At 39.0% G+C, this 19,627-nt stretch overlaps 1 protein-coding gene across 1 annotated transcript in view; it reads left to right on the forward strand.

The window, feature by feature from the left end:
* Window positions 1-19,627, forward strand: part of HIVEP2 (HIVEP zinc finger 2) — a 181,597-nt gene that overhangs the window by 98,564 nt on the left and 63,406 nt on the right. The window lies entirely within an intron of this gene.

Raw genomic sequence — 19,627 nt, forward strand, 5'->3', positions numbered from 1 at the left:
CAATGCTATCTAAATATACATGCTTGTAAGTTTTTCTGTATTTCTGGAAATATCCGGATTCAAAGGATGAGAAGATTAGAAAATGTTGTCATTTATAGTTTGGAACCAGATTTTAAAATTTACTTTATCAATGATTATTTGCTTGTAATCTTGAGGTAATGTGAGATTTTTCTTTTAGTGAGATATTTATGTGTAACTATACTGTATTATATCAGAGTCAAACCTAAGGTAAAATAAATAAATCAGTAGCTCTTTTTCTTTTAAATCATTATCATTTTACAGAAATCTTGGTTTCTGTGATGACAGTAAAAATACCTTAAGATCTTAATTCAACTTCCCAGTTGCACAGTTTCTGCAGAAAATTCACAAGGTAGAAAACTCTAAGCCAGGAGGAGTTTAGGCTTTTCGCAAATTATTGGTGCTGCCAAGACAGAATTCAGCGGGAACAGGACTTTGGCTACTGTTAAAATGTCAGTATAGTAAAACCTGCTCTGTCAAACAGATTTTTGGCATCAGAAGTCTACATGATACTGATTTTTAAGGTTGGTAAATTTTTTTTAAGCCCAGGAAAACTCATGTTTTAATTAACCCTTTACAGAGTAATAGCAATTTTGGGCAAAGAAAAGTATTTCTAGTCTAAAGTCCCAAGATATGAGCTTCTGAAATACTAAATTTTATTCATATTTCTAAACTGTGCAGCTTGTTATGCAATTTTCCTCTGGAGAAACTAGAGCTATTCTAAAAGCTGGTGAAATATAATGAATAAGAGAGGCAAGTGTCTAATCATGTGGGGAGCAGACTTTGCAACCAAACTAATAGTGTCTGTTTTACCTGTGGACATATTAAGACATTTGAGGTCAGGTGGTTTTTCAGGGAGGTGGTTGCATTGTTTGTACACTGCTAACAACTGCCTTTGTGTTGTCTAAAATAATCTCCCCTGAAGCGATTGCCCCGGAAATTGATTTGTTAGTGTAGCCTCTGAGCATTCCGTGAGTGTAGAAATATCAAGTGTGGAAACCCCGGGTAACTTTTCTTTTTGCCTGTAAGGTTCATGACCCAAGATTCATTTGTGACCAATTATTTCCATTGTTTTGGGCAAATGGTGCCATTCGGAAACATTTTTGGATAATTAAAGGGATATAAGTCAGTTAGATGAAAAACCCATCAGGAAGAGAAATGTTAAAAAGAGTTTCCAAAGCAAAGGCTTAATTTCTTCAATAGCTATAATAGATGTTCGAAGATGAAAATTAATACTCTGAGCCACTAACTTCAATGTCTTTGTCTGCCACATCTAATTTTCTACCTACTCACAAGGTTGGCTTTTACAGTTATTCCCCAGTACCCTACAGTGGTACAGTTAAATTTTAGTTGGCAGGACCTAATGTTAAGTTGTGTTTAGGAGACTGTCCTATTCATGCCTCCTGAGGATGGACATGGCCTTGAGTCCAGCTGGCCTTCTCTTTGCTTATTGCACTGTGCGTGGAAGCCTTTGGTTAAGTCAGTTCCCTGAGGTCACTGTGTTCTAAAATCATTATTTCTTTGAATTAAAGAAGGATGCTACTGAATTCATAAGACTATGCAAGGATTAAACTCTTGGAATGTAGTAGACACTCAGTAACTGGTAGTGATTGTTGATGATAGTGATTGATAGTGGTAATGGTCACACTCAAAACAATACTTATGTTTTATGAATCATGTGACTGATGCTTAGCCTATCATCATGGGCATAACCCATAGAGATGAGTATATTTTCTCAAACCAAGCACTTATTTTGGTAAGGAAACATTTTATGAAATTGGTAAGCTTTTTTTCATGATGTGTATGCCTTGCACAATCAGCAACCCCTCAGGGACTTTATCTGTTTACCTGGCCTTGACCATTAGCCCAAATGAGGATTTACTTTTTTAAATAATAAATTTTAAAAATTTGTCCAACTTTCTCCATTCCAAGTTGATACTAAATAGAAAACTGTTTGCAAGACGGAAAACCCTCGCCATTAGAATCATTTTTCTTTTGTGGTCTTTTTTAAAGATTGCAAATACAAATTATTTTATTTATAAAGTAATGTGTCTTTTCATATCCTGCTGTTTCCCTTCAAGTAGCCAGTACTTTGGATTTGCCTTGACCTTATTCATTTTAAGGTCATATTAGTTGAACTGTGAACCTTTCACTACCAGTACGTGCACAGATTTATATGCTCTCATTGCATTGGAAGTGACTTTTATGAATTATGTAAGTGATATTTCTTCTTTAAGCTGAGGAAAGGTAAGAAGGAATAAGAAAACTGTTAACACTCACTGGGCATGTTCCACGGAGTCAGGTTCTTTGCTATAGCTGCTTAATTGTTTAAAAGTAAGATTTATTCATTTGAGGAAATCGGGTTTCAAAGCAGTAATTACTTTGCTGAGAATTACATAATTATGACAGTAATTTTTGGAGTCAGAGTTACTGAAATCTTACTTTAAATTAGGATATCTGAAATATGTCATTCTACTTTCTGTGAAAATTACTGTATTTTGTGATTTCCCAGACTCATTGTTCATCCATCTGTCTTTCTTCTGTTATGCCTTTATATGTTTTGTTTTTGTTTTTTGGTGGGGGAGGGAGTAATTACTTACACCAATATGGAAGATAATAGTGAAGGACACTTCTAATCCTTTCTACTTGGACACATCTTAGCAGGTCTCAGAAAGAATTGATAAGGTTGCAAATAAGATCTGCTGTTTGCTTTCTATGGTGTGATAGAACTTTTCCTGCTATTACATATAATTCAGAGTAAACCTAGTAAGCTTCAAGGTAGTTGTGACCTTCAAGATATTTCATTTTATATAGGATAATTTTTACAGCTTTTCAGATGCATACATTCTTCTGTTCAGGTCTTCTATGTTTTAAGGTAACTTGAGAGTGTCTCAGTGTGTCTTATTATTACTAAACTGATGTGGAACATCAGGACTCTCATGCCCACTTACAAGGACATCTATATATTTCTCCATTACAACCTGAGTGAATGGAGCCCCTTACTGTTAGCCACATGGTTTCATCTTTCCAAAATTTTTTTCTTACCCTCTTCTGTAAAACTTAACTCTTCCTGCTGTGTTTTCAAGAATGTCACTCAGCTATACTTTGATTTATTCCTACATTCAATACTTCACCTGTTTATGTATTCATCATTCAGCCAGCAGGCATTAATGAAACCAGTGGTACAAGCAAAGCACATTATGTTGCATGGGCATTCTGTAGCCATCTGAAAAACTGACTGTGGGTTGCTTTTGTTTCTTTTCATAGTATTACCTTCTGCCTGTCCTTCTTCCTGTCTCCTTACTTTAGCTTACCGTGTAGGATGGCTGTGTGAGGGAACCTCTCATCTTTTTCTCACCACACAAGCGCAACTGAGTGATTGTATGCCTTGTTTCTGTGATGGCCTGAATTACCATTTGGGTAGAGCTTAACAGCTTACAAAGGGCTTCCGCGTGACATTATCTCACTAAAGGCAATAGGTAGCATGTAGCTATCACTCACTTTTTGCTTTGTTTATGAAGAAATGGAGGCTCATGGGGTTACAATTTAATGAATTGCTCAAAGCCATAGTATTAGTGAGTCATAGAACCAGAATTCTGTTTTTCTAATTTCAGATGGTATGGTATTCACTGCCAGATCACTGGCCTGGTTGACTGGCAGTGTTCAAATATTAGAGCTTTGTTGATGTGGCCACTGTATTATATTTAGTAACCAATCATATAATGAAATAGAAGCCATGTTGGAATTTGGAGAAAGAATCATAGTTCATAATTGTAAGGAATTTTGGAGGCAGCACACCTTTACCTTCCTTGATGATATTAACTATGAAGTTCACCCAATCACTCCCCTGCTCTGAGAATCTTAATCTCCAAGCAACATCTTCGTACATCAAGAATGGCCTTCAGAATTCTTAGTTCTTTGGCAATTATAGGTTTTATCATAAATTACTAAATTGGATATTGAACAAAAGCACCCACTTAGAGATCTTCATGTGTTTTTTTTTTTTCTCTCTGAATCATTTTGACACTTTACGTTTCTCCCATGTCATTTCTTGTGCATATATTTATAGTCAAGTGGCTTTTGTGAGGTCTATACTTCACATGCTCATGCTGCACTGTAAGCTTCTCGAAGGCAAAGACTATGTATTCATTTTATTGGTGTCCTCTTCAATCTTGAAAACGATGATTGAAAAAACAGTAGCTATTCAATAAATAATTGTTAAATTTAATAGAAATGTTTGGTTGTGTGTTTCCTTTTATAATTTATTTGAGGACTGCAAATTGATACCTGGACACAGATTTAATTTTAATCATATTAGTGAGCTGAATCAGCAAGTCTGATATGTATTAAACATCCAGAGCAGAGCCATAAGGACACATTTATGTGCTTTATTAGTGTTATTTTGAATGCAAAAAATTCTTCTTAAAATAAAATAACAACAATCCCTTCCCCCCTAAATAAAACAGAACAAAAATCCCTACATTCTTCTTACAAGAATGTTTTATTGTCATTGTCTTGACCATGGGAACAAAAACAATTGACCTCTGAAAAGATTTATGAGAATAAGTAAGACTTTCTGAATATAAAGCTTCCTGGGAGATCCAGGTGGCACTTTAAGGCAGGTGTGGAGCACAGCTCTCTGACTTCAGGACTAAGGCTATACAGTACATTTAATTTGGCCTGTAGTGGTGAGAATCCCCTGAAATTGTTTGAGCTGCAGAGTGATGTAATCAGAGCTGCACTTTACGAATATAGATGCTGCTGGATTGTGTTGGATGGTGTGGGGGTAGAGGTGAGGGTGGGGTGAGTGGGCACAGAAGCCATTTAGGAGGCACTTAGATTAATTCATACAAGAGCTGTCACCTCGTGTTGTGCCCTTTACCTCTCCTCCCACACTGACATCACAGATGAAAGCACTGTTTGGAAAACTTTAGTGAACATTTGAATCCCAGGTTTAGGAAATTCTTTCTAACTTAACTTCCTGCAATCCCTTCCTTAGTTACTCATGTCTCAGGTTTTGCATCATAGAGCCCAAATTGTTTTGTGTGTTTTTTTCAGCTCAAATTGTTTTTCTTAAGACTCTCCTGATATTTCCATGGGTCGCTGCCTCTAATAATTGTCCCTGGATTTCCGAGGATACAGTGCCTAGACTTGTCCTTGGAAAGTTTGCCGCTTGGATCCAGAGAACCTTCTGCTCTCCTGACTTTGTGCTGGGAGATCAGGTGGGTGCTGAGGGCCTGAGTTGGAGTGGTGGCAGTAACGATTGACAGGACACAGACAATAGGAGGGAGAGTGTGCAGGAAGCCAACATAGGACTATCTGATTAGAAACAGGAGGTGTGTGTGTGTGTGTGTGTGTGTGTGTGTGTGTGTGTATGCTGCGTGTGCGCTTGTGCATGTTCTTCTGGGGATACTGTCAATGATGTCACCAGGTTTTGAGCCTGGAAGTTTAAATATGACTTTATAGAAAAACGGAGATAAAGAGAGAAGCTGGTTTGGGTAGTAGGATGATGACTGTGAGTTTTGAGTTTGAGATAAAAGTAGATATAAAACACACTTGATTTTTTTTCAAGCGGATTTATCTTTGGAAACGGGAATTCACTGGAAGACATGAGTCTTCTTCCTCTTTTTGCTGTTCTTCCAGCTCCTTATATTTTTCTCAAGAGCTGAGGATGGTTTTAGGTTTTATCAACTTTTCTCCTGCCAAAATCCCCCACAAACTCACCTCCTCAGGAACATGTGTACTTGTCAGAGTACTCACAGCAGCCAGAAGTGTGCCTTTCAGCCTCCTCAAATAAAAACATACGAGCAGAACAGCTCTCTTTTCCTTTTGAGGGGCATGGTCATTGTCATCTCACGACTTGCAGATATAGCACAGCCCAGGAACATTTTTTTGGCAGGCTGGGAAATCTAGGGAATTCGCAAACACATGCACTTCTCCTGTGCTATGTTTCCGATTGAGGCAGTCTAGTTCAGGGCAGCAGGACAATTTTTATTTGAACGCTAAAATCGAAAAAATGTATGTCATTAAAGTCTAAAGTTATTTTCTCAATCGGTGGTGTTTCTAACAACAGGATCCTTAGGCTCTTAAGTTTGGGGGTAGCAGTGAGTTGGCTAGTCCCAGTGGGACCACCACCCCTTTTCCCATCCACTGAGCAGTTTTGAACTGTAGAAGAGATACTCTTAATTAAATCAGTTTAAGAGCATGTAATGGTCCTGTAATTATCATGTCATTACCTTGCGTATTAATGATTAAAGCAAACATTTAATAGCTATAGGGCAGTAAATATATTTCAGTTCTTCAACCATAAAAAGATTTCCATTAACAGAATGTTTTGTGCACGAATAAATTATTCATTGACTGTAGCAGAGCTTGATTCTGTCATCAGCCTTAAGTGGAAATTTTGAGAACACCAATCATCACAGATGCCAACAGTAAGTTGGCTTGAGCCCTCATCCCTCTTACACGGAACCTGAACTTTTTTGGCTATTTGTAAAAGCTTTAGTTCGGTTAAATTCAATGAATACTTATGGCATTTCTGACATATGAATTTTAGCGTTCTGGTGGTTGGAGAAATACAATGATCAGCAAGTCCGAATGTTAGCCTTCAAGTTGCTTATAAACCTAAAAGAGAGATAATACCACTGTAGACCAAACTTGGATGAAAGGAGCCTAAGCAGCACCCTCAGAAATGCATTAAGTAAAATGTGTTGCAAATTCAGAGGAGAAAGGCATTATGCAGTTTCTTGTGGTATAAGGTGGGGGAAAGGGCGTGGGGACCAGGAAGTGTTTCCTGAAGAAGTCTTTAAAGATGGGCAAGGTTTTGACAGGTGGAGAGAATTACAACCACATAAGCAAAGAGATGGGATGGATAATAGGGGTGTTATCATGGAATGAAAAGTAACAGGATGGGAACAGCTTTGGTAAGTGAAGATAAGACCTTAAAGAAGAGGAAAGAAACATACCAAGAGATCTACAAAGGATAGAGGACCTTGAATGTGTAATTAACACATCAGTTAGACATTTGAGAGCTTTAACCCATTTTTGAGCTCAGGAGTAACATGATTGGATTATATTTTTGAAATATATCTCACCTCACCTCACCAATAAGAAGTAAAAAACTTGGAGGCAGACAAGTTAGGAAGCTACTGTGACAGTCATAGTCGCCATGAGAGGTAATAAGATTCTGAACTAGGTTGGCTGTAATGGGATTACAAAGGAAGGGACAGATGGGAGAGACACTGTCATTAATTGTCTACAGGTTGTGGCATGTGATTGGCTACATGAGAGGTGGGAAACAGGAAGGAATTTAAATTCCAGTCAACAATCTTAGTAAACTTTTGAATCCAATCAATGTTTATGGAAAACCAGCCATGTGCAAGGCACTGTGCTTGGTGCTAGAGAAAAATGAGAATGGCCCTGTTCCCAAGTAACTGAAAATGTAGTTGGGAATATAAAACATGTACTCAACTAACATTTAAAGCAGATTATGATCAGTGAGATAACAGGGGTTGAGCAAAGGGTTATGAACACAAGGAGAGAGGCCTTAATTCTGACTGTAAAGCGGGGCAGCTTATGGACGAGATGACCCTTCAACCTTAAAGATCAGGTAGAGAACTCCAAAATAGGTTAGCTCTCAGATGCCCCTGAAAATTCAAGAGGGGCAAGTACCAGTGCTGAGGAGAGGAACTTTAGGGAGAGAAGAGCCCTTACTTACTGCCTACTACGTGTCAGATCCTGAGCTGGGCACTCTGTAGTTAAAGAATATAACTTCAACAGTGTCAAGTGCTGCAAAGTCGTCACCAATGTTATGACCTAAGAAAGGGCCACTGTATTTCACAAGGTAAGGATTACAGGATGGCTTTTGAAGAGGTTTCAGTAGGTTAGAGGTGGGAACATTCTGAAGCTTATTACTTATCTTGAAGATATGATTAAACTATATCAGCCAGAGAAAAGGCTAAGCTTTCCTCAGGGGTTTCTCCTCGATGGGTCAAGTTTATATAAACCTCAGTGGGTCTTAGTGCTTTGGCTGGATGTAGAGGTATCACTTGGGACTGCGTTTGTTAGTCCTGAAAAGTCTTTGCAAACTTCAAACTATTTCAAAATTGTTAGGTTCCTAGATTATTTTCTCACAAGTAAAAGATTTCAACAATTATTCCAACTTCCCTCTTCCTTCCTGCTTCCTCTTTCCTTCTTCCCACTCCTTTCTTTAAAACACCCAGCTGTTTAGGGTGCAGGCATTTGCCACACCCTTGGCTCAGAGTCAGGGAAGTCCTCGGGCTCTCCTTGGCTCTTTTCCCATGTGGAAGGAGATTTCCATGGAGAACAATCCAAGGAAGTGCATGTACACATAGACACACAGTTACACACACACACCAGTTCTTTTCCTGTCCTCAAGGATATTTATGTGCCAATAACCAGACATACAGTCATACATAGACACATCGTGTCACATGCACCCTAAGGAAACAGGGCATGGATGCAGTCATCTAACAGGAAGCTGTAGAGATATTATTAACAATTTAACATTTGGGAAAAATAGAAATTAGAGAAAAAAATTTTAAATTGCTTTGTTAAGATGAATAACATATTATTATAGAATGTAAAGGGATGAGATTTATATCATGGCTATGTTTAGTTGATTTTTGTTGTGTTTTTTTAAAAATCAGTTACTACAGCAAACTGGGCAAATAAAGAAACTTTCTCAGAGGTACCCATATTATTATGGAGCAATTTAAAATTAAAACAGACCACCCTATAATTTAAAAGGGATGAAGGGAGAGCAATTAAAAAGAGTAGTGGGATGGAGGAAGAAGCAATTGCTCCTTAACCCCACAAATGCATGATAGTACATGAACATGGTATGTGTGAGTGTGCTATAATCCATCCATCCATCCATCCATCCATCCATCCATCCATCCATCCATTCACTTACGTGATCACTCAGTCAGTAAACATTTACTGATTTCCTGTTGTATTCCAGGCGGGGGGCTGGGAAATATAGCTAGGTAGAGAAAAGATATATGACATTTTAAATAAAATACATTCTTCTTATAGGAAACTGACCAATATAAATAAGTTTGCCTGTTTTATAGGTAGATGAGTTGATGGAAGTACATTTACTACTGCTTTTACCTCTCAAAGCGATGCCTACCTTTGTGAACCCTAAAGCATGTTCAACCTGCTAGAATCCAGGAATCCAGTTATTTGATTAATGATAGTGGGATTCTTCAGAACTTCTAAAGAAATTGCCATATATTCTCATCAGATTTGCCCTACTACAGAATCGGTATTCTTTTTGCTTAAGAGTCAAATTGGCAAGATGTTTCATCAGGCTGCTTTCCCCCCTGTCTTATCAATAGGGCAAGTATATTTATTTGTATGCACAGGTAAATATTCTCAGGGAATTCCCCAAATGTAGGGATATCTTCTACCGTTGGAAAGCACTGTCATGATCTTTTCAATCAGCAATCAAGCTCAGAAGTGGGAAGGACCATTGAGACAGATAAGGCAGAGTAAATCTGAGAATGTAGCAATATGTCACCCTGATAGATGATACTTTCAATTTTTATTCTTTTTTAAATTATCTCTCCTTGCTTCATTTTAATAATCCAATTTTTCTCACAACTGGGAAATGTGGCCGGGAGGTTTGTGTCTCGCAGTAGTTATCCTATTTTAATTTCACCTTGGTTATGCTTATGAACAAACAAGGCCATTTTTTTCTACCTATTTGCTTTGCAGTCCACACTCATGAATACTAGGGTCAGATGTAACATGCCACCATGTTTACCTCTATTTTAAATAGTCAAAAATTCAAATTGAACTGGTAAACCTATGGGACCTTTGCCATAGAATTATTCTTGAATTCTTTTGTTTCCAAAGCAAATTAAAAATATATATGGATGATATATGCATAAAGGCAATTTTTATTATGTCAAAATATAAATTGTGAGTTTTTGGAATTGATGAACATATTAACATGTTTTGTAGAGTTACTAAAATATTCAAATTAAACTCTATGTTAATTTGGAAGTTTGTAATACAGATTTTTAAAAATGTATTTTTATTGATTTCAGAGAGGAAGGGAGAGGGAGAGAGATAGAAACATCAATGATGAGAGAGAATCATTGATTGTCTGCCTCCTGCACGCCCCCTACTGGGGACTGAGCCCACAACCTGGGCATGCGCCATTGACTGGAATCGAACCTGGGACCCTTCAGTCCGCAGGCCAACACTCTACCCACTGAGCCAAACCAGTTAGGGCTATAATGCAGATTTTAAGAATGCCTTAACCCAAATTTGGAAATTATATTTGACAAAGATAAAATGTTCATGTGGATTTAAAAAAAATATTTAGAGAGAAAATAGTTAGCTAACCTAGTGAGGGTAGTTAATTCTAACGGGGAGGGAACAGTGATTAACTGGAAAGGTCATTGGTTGAAATGCCAAGGAACCACAGAGGTTCTTGCCCTAGATGGCACAGAATATACAGACTTTGGGCAAGTCTCTCAACCCTTGATTTTGAAGATACATATATAGACTTCTGTATATATCTGCAAAATCCCTAAAATTCTTTCTCTGTTTAAAACATGAAAATCAAGACTTCATGCACATCCTATCTAATAAAAGCCTAATATGCTAAGTGTCCAGTCATCTAGTCGGCCTTTCAACCAATCAAAGCATAATATGCTAATGATATGTTAAGGCCGCTCAACCGCTCGCCATGACGTGCACTAACCACCAGGGGGCAGATGCTCCGATGGGTAGGTTAGCTTGCTGCTGGGATCCGGCCAATCAGGACTGAGCAAGACGGGCTGGACACACCCTAGAGCCCTCCCGTGATAACCTCCCCAGCTGGCCAACCCCTCATGTCCCTCCCTGGCCCTGATCATGCATTGGTGGGGTCCCTCAGCCTGGCCTGCACCTTCTCACAATCTGGAACCCCTCGGGGGATGTTGGAGAACCGGTTTTGGCCCAATCCCACAGGCCAAGCTGAGGGACCTCACTGGTGCACGAATTCGTGCACCAGGCCTCTAGTCTTTAAATAAAAATAGATATGAATTATTGCAAGATTCAGTCCCTTAATCCAGATGTATAGGAAATATTCTTCTAAACTTCCAAGTACAAAGGGACAACTCTATTAAAAAAACTCATAGTGCTCATGTAAATTGTTGAAAAAAAAATGCTGCAAGATTTACCTTTCCAGTTTAAGATCTGGATAATGAGCAAAAATGTGAAAGGGGGCTTTGAGAGGCCTGTTCATTCTCTTTGGCCTTCTCTGCCATGCTTTCTCCTACTAGACCTTAATTTTAATTATTCTGATAGGGAGATGAACATTCGGTGTGGAGATGGTGGAGCTCATGGCAGTCCAAAGAGCCTTGGAGGCAGGGAGAAGAAGAATAAGAGGAAAGAGGGATAAACCCAGTACACGGCTCTGTCTATAAATGTATGGAAGCTATTGGGTTCAAACTGCAGAACTACTCTCTCACTTCTAGTATGTGTTATCACCACAGCTCTGCTGGTGCATCTGGCTGAGGTGGGGCAGAGGATTCCCAAGGTGGGCAATGAAGGGCATAACTGTTGTCTTTCCAGCTCCTTAGACTGGACCTGAGCCATTGTGTAACATAGTGACAAGGCCTTTGCAGTAAACTTTGTGAGATTAAGAAGAGTGGAGGCCAAAACTTGGTGGAACTGCTTTCAAGACAGTCTTGAAGGAGAATTGGTTAGAAGCCAAACCTGGTTGGACTTTAAGAATACACAAAGGGGGATTTAGCTGCCAATGCTTGTGGGGCCTCCAAGGCAAGAGTTCAGATGGAGGCCCACATACATTCTTCTTCATTTGATCAGTGATAAATTTTTTATTTGTAAAGAACATGCAGTTGCAGGGATTTCTGGATGAGGATAATTTTCTGGCTCATTTTTATTGTTTGGAATGGTAATTAAATCTTCATTAAGTAAAGAATTTGTAATGTCCTATTAGTGAATTTTATATGGGTCATGCTTGACAAGAGTCTGCTTACTTTCATTGTTTCCAGCTTTAAAAATTAAGCAGACTAACTAATTTTAGATATTCTATTGCCCCCCCCCCCCCCCGGCTTTTTAAGTTTCTGAACTACGAAAAGGAAGCTACATATACCAAGATCTCTACTTGTATTTATTCTGGGTGACCTGAAGGAGTTAAAAAAAATAAAATGTAATTGTATACAAAGTATACAAAATATCAATATATTTTCAACAATAATCTAAATTAGACTAAGTAAAAATGCTAAAGTATTTTTGAAAAAGTTTTTTAATTAAATATTCAAAATTACATGTTAAAATCAAAAGGCAAACCTATGTTATAATGATTGTATAAAGCATTTTAAGTCCACAATTATTCAAGCAAAGCTGAAGCTTATAAATATATTTTTTTTGGGAAATTTTATTTACTTAGATATTTTAATAGAAGCAAATCCATATCCGGGTTTAGTGTTCAATGTTCATTTAGTGATAATGTAAAGAATTAGCATCATGCAGTTTACATATTCACAAATATAAGAATAAGAATTGTTTCATTGCAAAATGTTCCTCACATGCCATGTGTGGTTCTTCCACATTCAACACTAATTCATTAATTATTCTAGAACAGTGATCAGAGCATGAGAGAAACAAGAAAAGGGATGATTGGCACTATTATACCTTGTTCCACTAGTGTGTGTGGCATTGCTGCCATCTGAGAGAAATACCTGGGTAACTGTCTTTTCTTTAACATAAGCATGAATGGTGCCCACACCTTTTCTGCTTTTGAAATGGTGTCCAACTCCACACTCTGCAATACCACACTCACAAACCTTCGGGGCATCTGAACTCAGTCACTTTTTGATTGGCGCAAAGAGGTTGGTCAGGGGATGTTGAGAAACATTTCCCTGAGGCCTAAACAGCTTAAGTGAGGAGCAGGGACATTAGGGCTACAGGACATCTGGATGCCAGTGACAAAGGTGCCTATTTATTCTTTTGTGTGTACTTGTGGTTCTGGGGCCTTCTAAAGCATGGGGCCCAAGGCAAGAGCCTCTCTTGCCTCCATGCATGGGCTCCACTAGCTGTGAGAGCATGTGGGCATTAGCATTCTCACGAGGGCCACCATCTCTAGGGGGAACTGGCACAGGAAGGAAGAAATGGCAGATGGTGTTGTGACTGTTTGTCAGAATGCCTGTGGGCTCGTACATATCTCCCTTGCTGGCATTCTAGAAATACTTGGTGGGGACTTTTCAAGGGGACTGGAGGTCCTGTGTGAGCAGGTGGGGCTGGAGCAGAAGCTGTGGGTTACTGGTGTTGATGCCCTTCATCTGTAATGCCTATAGGCTGGGTGTGTCTGGGTAACTCATTTCCAAGTCAATAAGTGCTCCTTCTTCACTTGAGTATTGATGGGGAAAGGCACTTCCATCTTGTAAATCTGTTTTTTCTCCACACGCTTGCAAAGGAGAGGATAGTTCCATTCTCCTTTGTGAATGTTTTCTAGGAGGGAGCCAGGGACACAATGTCATCACTGATCCTCGATCACTGGAATTAGAAAGAAATTATTTATTTACTTAGATTGGGGATCTGAACCACAAAGGATAGAATTCAGAGGGAGGGTCTAAATTTCAACTATCTTTTCACTAACCTGTAACTGAACTTCAGCACTTCCTTTATAATTAATGTAGGCAATAATGACAGTGGTTTCAGTCCTATTTGTGTCGTTGCCAGCAGTAGAAATCACAGATATTTTTATATCACATTACTGTTGTGGCTAATATTTCATTTTAATAAAGAGATAATTTTATCTAGTTAATTTTCTAATTTTAATAAAGAATCACATATTTACTGTCAACAAGTTTGTTTTAATTTTTTTTTGAGATAACTGTTTTTCATTACAACTGGTGTCCTTTATAACCTTACACATTTTATTTTACATAGTTTAAAACATTTTAAGAAGGGACCCGCTGGCTTCATCAGACTGCCAGAGGGGCTCATGGCATCAAGAAGGTTGAGAAGCTCTGATGTAGATGAAAAACCATCTTTTACTGCAGACCATTAAGGCCTTGGAGAGTGCAGCGTTCCTTAAGGTCCTGTGGTGGAACAGGTATTAAAAACAGTGCCCTTCCTGCACTGTATGGCCTCCTGGTGCCTCAACCCTGAACTCAGTGGCAGGGTAATGAGCACTTTGTCTTATTTCGCAAGCCCTGGGACCATGAGGAAGGCCCAGGCAGCGCCCCTCTTGGTTCGCACTTCCCTGGCCTGTGGTGGCCTTTCTCCCTCCCTCCTCTCCTTTCCCGGCCTGGTGCTGCTGCTGGTGAGGTGTGGTCAGCTCCAGCAGTGCTTGCCCTTGGGTCCCACAGCATCACAAAGCATGTTGTCCTAAGACACCTGAATGGTCAACAGGAAGAATAGAAAATTTAACCCTGATTGCTTGACCCAATGTTAATGGTACTTGAGGTGATATTGGTCCCTGTATGCGCTGGTGGACTCTTTCATCCAACCCAGTGGGCTTTCTTAAATTCATTTAGGGACTCTTGACCCATTGTCCCCTTCTCATTTTGGACTAAGGCATGCCTCAAAAATCAATAGAAAAATATAGAATTAATAACTAACATTCATATTTCACTTATTAGTGCCATTTCTAAGCACTGTATAATTTTTTTAAACAATTCTAAGAACATTATTATTATCCCCATTTTACAGATGGGAAAACTAAGGCACAGGAAGGTTAGGTGACTTGCCTGATGTATATGTCTACTCCTAGTAAGTGTCAGAGATAGGATTTGAAAGAGGTGTTCTGGCTCCAGTGTCCATGATGTGGGCCATTATGCTGCATGTCCAGTTATTACTTAAGTGACTTTCAGCACCATTGTCCAGATGCTGTTTTCCTTTGGTTTCGAGTTTGACTAGGAACCTACATATCTGGGGTGAACAGCACCTTGGGATATTTTGATAACAGTCCTTTGAGGAACTCTTTCCAGTGTCTTTAGCGCTGTCTCTGAAAGCTACTTCATCACGTGATTCAGTCTGTTCAGCTTTCACCCCTTGCTTGTAAGTATTCAAGGCAATATGGAGAAGGAAAAACATGTTCATCCCCCAAAAGTTTAGGAGTGCTGCAAAATGGTACATTTGGGTTGACTTTCTATTTCAAGGACATTGACAGTGCCTTGATCTTTGCCTTTGAAGCCTTCTCGTCAGCAACATTGGCAAGTACACCTTTGAAAATTTCTGTCTGAATTTTTGTGTTTTTGAAAAAAAAATGTTTGTTAGTGTTTCTCTTCTTGAACACTAGTTGATATTTTGCCAACTAGTTAAAAGTCTGCAAATCTGAGTGCTGGCTGGGAAGTTGGCTGTAGCCAGTTATCCCCAGATGGCCAGATTTTGTTGTGTACCACTTTTATAGATGCTCACTGGCTGTGTACTTGGGGCTATGAGGTGTACTGTTCCACTTGTTTTTGCCAGCCATGCACAGTACATTATTTGAAAGGTTGAGACAGATGGTATAGCTCAAACTAAAATGATGAGGGGGAAAAGAAAGTGAAAAAAAAATAGGAAGGGGGACTTGATTTTCATTTCGGAAGTGAATTTTAGTTTCTGTGATTGACTAATAAATGCAGCGTTGCTATAAGACTTGAATTCATTAACATCCTTTTAAACAGATATAACTGAGTAATCGGCAGGAAGCAATCTTTTCCTTCATGGATGCTGTCCCAAACTTCATGAGACCTCCTCCAGATTTGAAAATGTTTGGGCCATTGGAAGTTGTCAAAAATAGATATGGGTCTTTCAGAATAAGACAGACCACCACCAGTACCAATCAAAACAGAAAAATCCCAAATTTTATTTTTAAACTGAAAAATATATATATATATACTAGTATAGCCTGGTGAAGTAGCGGTGATAACGACAATTAATCAGTTTCATGCAGCTGCTTCCTGACATTTCTGCAAATTGTTGTGGAAAAATTAATGAAGGTTAGATCAGTAATGGCTTCAAGCTTGGCCAGTGGAAACTATGACAGTGTTTCCATCAGCAATTAGGCTGGGCTGCTTTCTTTTTTCTATAGGGGAAGTGGTATGATGTGTGTTCTCCACAGGAAATGGAAAACGACAGCCGAACTGTGTGAGCGCAGGTACGGAGGAGCACCCCGGGAGCGCGCCACCAGGCTGTCTGTGATTGGCACTACAGATCTGCATTTTCTGCAGAAGGGATTTTGCTGTACAACACTGAGAAATCATTCCTTAAAAAGAGAGGAAGAATTTGGGGATTCTATTGAGCTGCCATTTCAGAAACACAGCTGTGCTATGAATTCAAACTTCGGGAACCAGAAAGTGGAATGTATGACAAATAGAAAGTGAAACTCACCTATCTAATTTTATTTTCCAAGCCAAAGGTAGTTCAGTACAGGCCCAGTTCACATCCTGTGTAACCCTATGGGATTTTCCCCAGTATTAGTTAAAAATTTTCCCATAGGGTCACACAGGATGTGAATTAAAGTAAACACTTAACAAGCATGATGAAAAGGAAATTAGCTTTCTAAATGATCCTTTCACTGCTAACATCCTGAGTAGTTATTAGAAATATGGGAAAGGGTTACTTCAGTGACTCATTATCAAGCCGTTACATTATTAATAGAATATATTAACAGTCTTCCTATTACATATGAAGTGTATTTCCTTATATATAAAACTAAATTTTACATATTTTTTCCTTTTTTGAAATCATTAAAAAGCTTACCAAAATTCTCTATAGATCAGTGGTTCTTAGCCTTTTGGGGGAGGGGTTCATAGGCCTGTTTAAGACTCAGTTAAAAGGCCCTGACCCCTTCCCCCAGAAAAATGCATATATACCACATTTTGCATACATATAATAAAGTTTCACAGACCATTTAAGTGACCTTGGACCCAGGCATTTATCGTAGAACTAGGTTTTTAAAGCACGGACAGGTAGAAAATTAGTTACAACCATAAAATGTTAGCTCATTATGAGTAAAGATTTTATAAGAGGCACTTCCTAAACTTTAACTGTAGCAATAATAATTATTTCCCTTTTTTGCTTGAAAAATCCTTGCACATTGAACAGAACATACAAAAGTTGAGTTTGAAGCTGGCTGTATGATAGTTTAGCAAGTGGCTTTAGGTGTCCTGCCTCAGTTTTACCATCTCTAAAATGGTGGCAACAAAGGTAATGTGTCACTTTTGTCTGGCAAACAATCCATGCCATATATATATGCATCTCTTGTCTTCTTTCCTTCTTCCTTTGAGATCTAGCTTAAATGTCACTTTCTTGCACATCTTTTTGAGACTCCTCAAGGCAGATCTCTGCCCCAGTGTTCCTCTATTGCTTTGTAAATTTCTTTACTCTTAGGGTTGTGTTATGTCTCCTTGGTTACATCTCAAGGTGTGAGCTTTAAGAATGTTGTATCTTATTAATTATGTTTCATGTATCTCTGTGCATGCTCTGTCCAGCAAAGTGCTTAAGACACATAGGCATTTTCTGTTTGTTAAATCGCTTGTAATAGTGTAATGATTATTAGAAATGAAATGATTTGTATTTGGGCTTCTAATTATCTCTGGATTGTGTTTATGTGACTCCTAGTCATCTCAGAAGAGGGGTCAAATAATCAGCGTACAGCCAAAGTTGGATCTAGTGAAAGATCAGAGCCTGGAACTGCAAGTATGTCTTTTCTAGGTTTGACTACAACCAGCCGGCATCCTAAACTAGAGCCATAGAATTTTGGCTAGAATTTGCAGTCAGATAAATTACCAAAGTGATTTAAAAGGTACCATTAAATATCTAAAATGTATAGACCTACACGTTATCAGAGCCTCAGAAGAAAATTTGGACCCTTCAAGTCTTAATTCATTCTTTATTTTTTAGGATCTGTAGTCAAATGATAGATTGAAGGACATACTTATCTTCCTCTCTTTGGATTAAGTCCTCACATGCTTTTGCTAATGATGTTAGACCAGGGGTGGGCAAACTTTTTGACTCGAAGGCCACAATGGGTTCTTAAACTGGACCGGAGGGCCGGAACAAAAGCATGGATGAAGTGTCTGTGTGAACTAATATAAATTCAAAGTAAACATCATTACATAAAAGGGTATGGTCTTTTTTTTTTTTTAGTTTTATTCATTTCAAACGGGCCGGATCCAGCCCGTGGGCCGTAGTTTGCCCATGGCCGTGTTAGACTCAAGTTATATGCAAATCGACCAAATGGCGGAATGACCAGTTGCTATGATGTGCACCACCAGGGGGCAGACACTCAACGCAGGAGCTGCCCCTTGGTGGTGAGTGTGCTCCCATGGGACTGATGGCTGGTGAGTCCAGCGGCGGTGGCGGGAGCCTCTCCTGCCTCAGCAGCAGTGCTAAGGATGTCCGACTGTGGCTTAGGTGTGCTCCCCATGGGGAGTGGCCTAAGCCATCAGTCAGACATCCCCTGAGGGCTCTTGGACTCTAAAGGGCGCATGCTGGGCTGAGGGGACCCCTCTCCCAGTGCGCAAATGTCATGCACTGGGCATATATATATATATATATATATAGAGAGAGAGAGAGAGAGAGAGAGAGAGAGAGAGAGAGAGAAAGAGGGAGAAAGAGGGAGAGATACATAGATATTTACAGTTGTGAGTACATGAAACAGTTTATTCTTGTATCATTATTATTGCATTATTTTCCATATGCACAACTGTAAACCTATTTTTGCCCCACCCTGTGTGTATATACATATGGCCTGCAGCTCTTACAAATGTTTTATAAGCAACTTCAATAAAAAATGTACATGAAACCAGATTGTCTTCATACTTGAACAACTCAGTGGCAGTCAGCTCTGTTCTTTCTGTACATGATTAATGATTTCCAACTCATAAGTTATGATTTGGAGCCTTGAGTATAAGAGTGACTTTAAGCCAGGAGAGGCTTGGAAGGGGGCAATGGATAGTTGTGCTGCCGGAGGCATTAGAGCAAATTAGTATGGGAAAAACAGCAGTGAGTTAGAAAGGAGAAAGCGAGGAGAGTGAAGAGGGGAAAAGTAAAAATGTGGGACATAGAGAATGATGTCTGGTAGTCTGTGGAAGGTTTTGACATATAGAGAGAAGCTGTTAGTCCCAGTATACAGAGCACAGGAAATCATGAGTACAACACTGGCTGAGGTGATATGCAAACCAGACCCATGGAAGGGGCTTCAACAGTAGAACTGAGGACCCATTGAGATGTTAATGAGGTGGGGGTTGTCATAGTTGAAATACAGTATGAACATAAGTGTGTGGTTATGAAATATAGGTAAAGAGATACATTTAGGACATATAAGGATGGAAAAAATACACATTGGAAATGGGCAGAATTGGGGACAAAGAACAGTAGGGTTGAAGATTTTGCTCAATAAATTGTTGGCGGCGAATTCTTGGCTCTCATGAGTTGCACAGCCATTCCTTTGCTCAGGCATTTCCACCTCCTGGAAAGCCTTGTCTATGCCTGTCAGAATTTTCAAGCCCTTATTTAACTTTAACCAGCTGCATAAGTATTTCTTGCACAACACTAGTTCATAGCAATCTCCCCTTTACTGAGCTCATACAGTGCTATTATAAATGTAGTGGCACTTAATTGATGCTTAAAG

The sequence above is a fragment of the Myotis nattereri genome (genome assembly GCF_964212035.1).
Source record: "Myotis nattereri genome assembly, chromosome: 6".
NCBI lineage: Eukaryota > Metazoa > Chordata > Mammalia > Chiroptera > Vespertilionidae > Myotis > Myotis nattereri.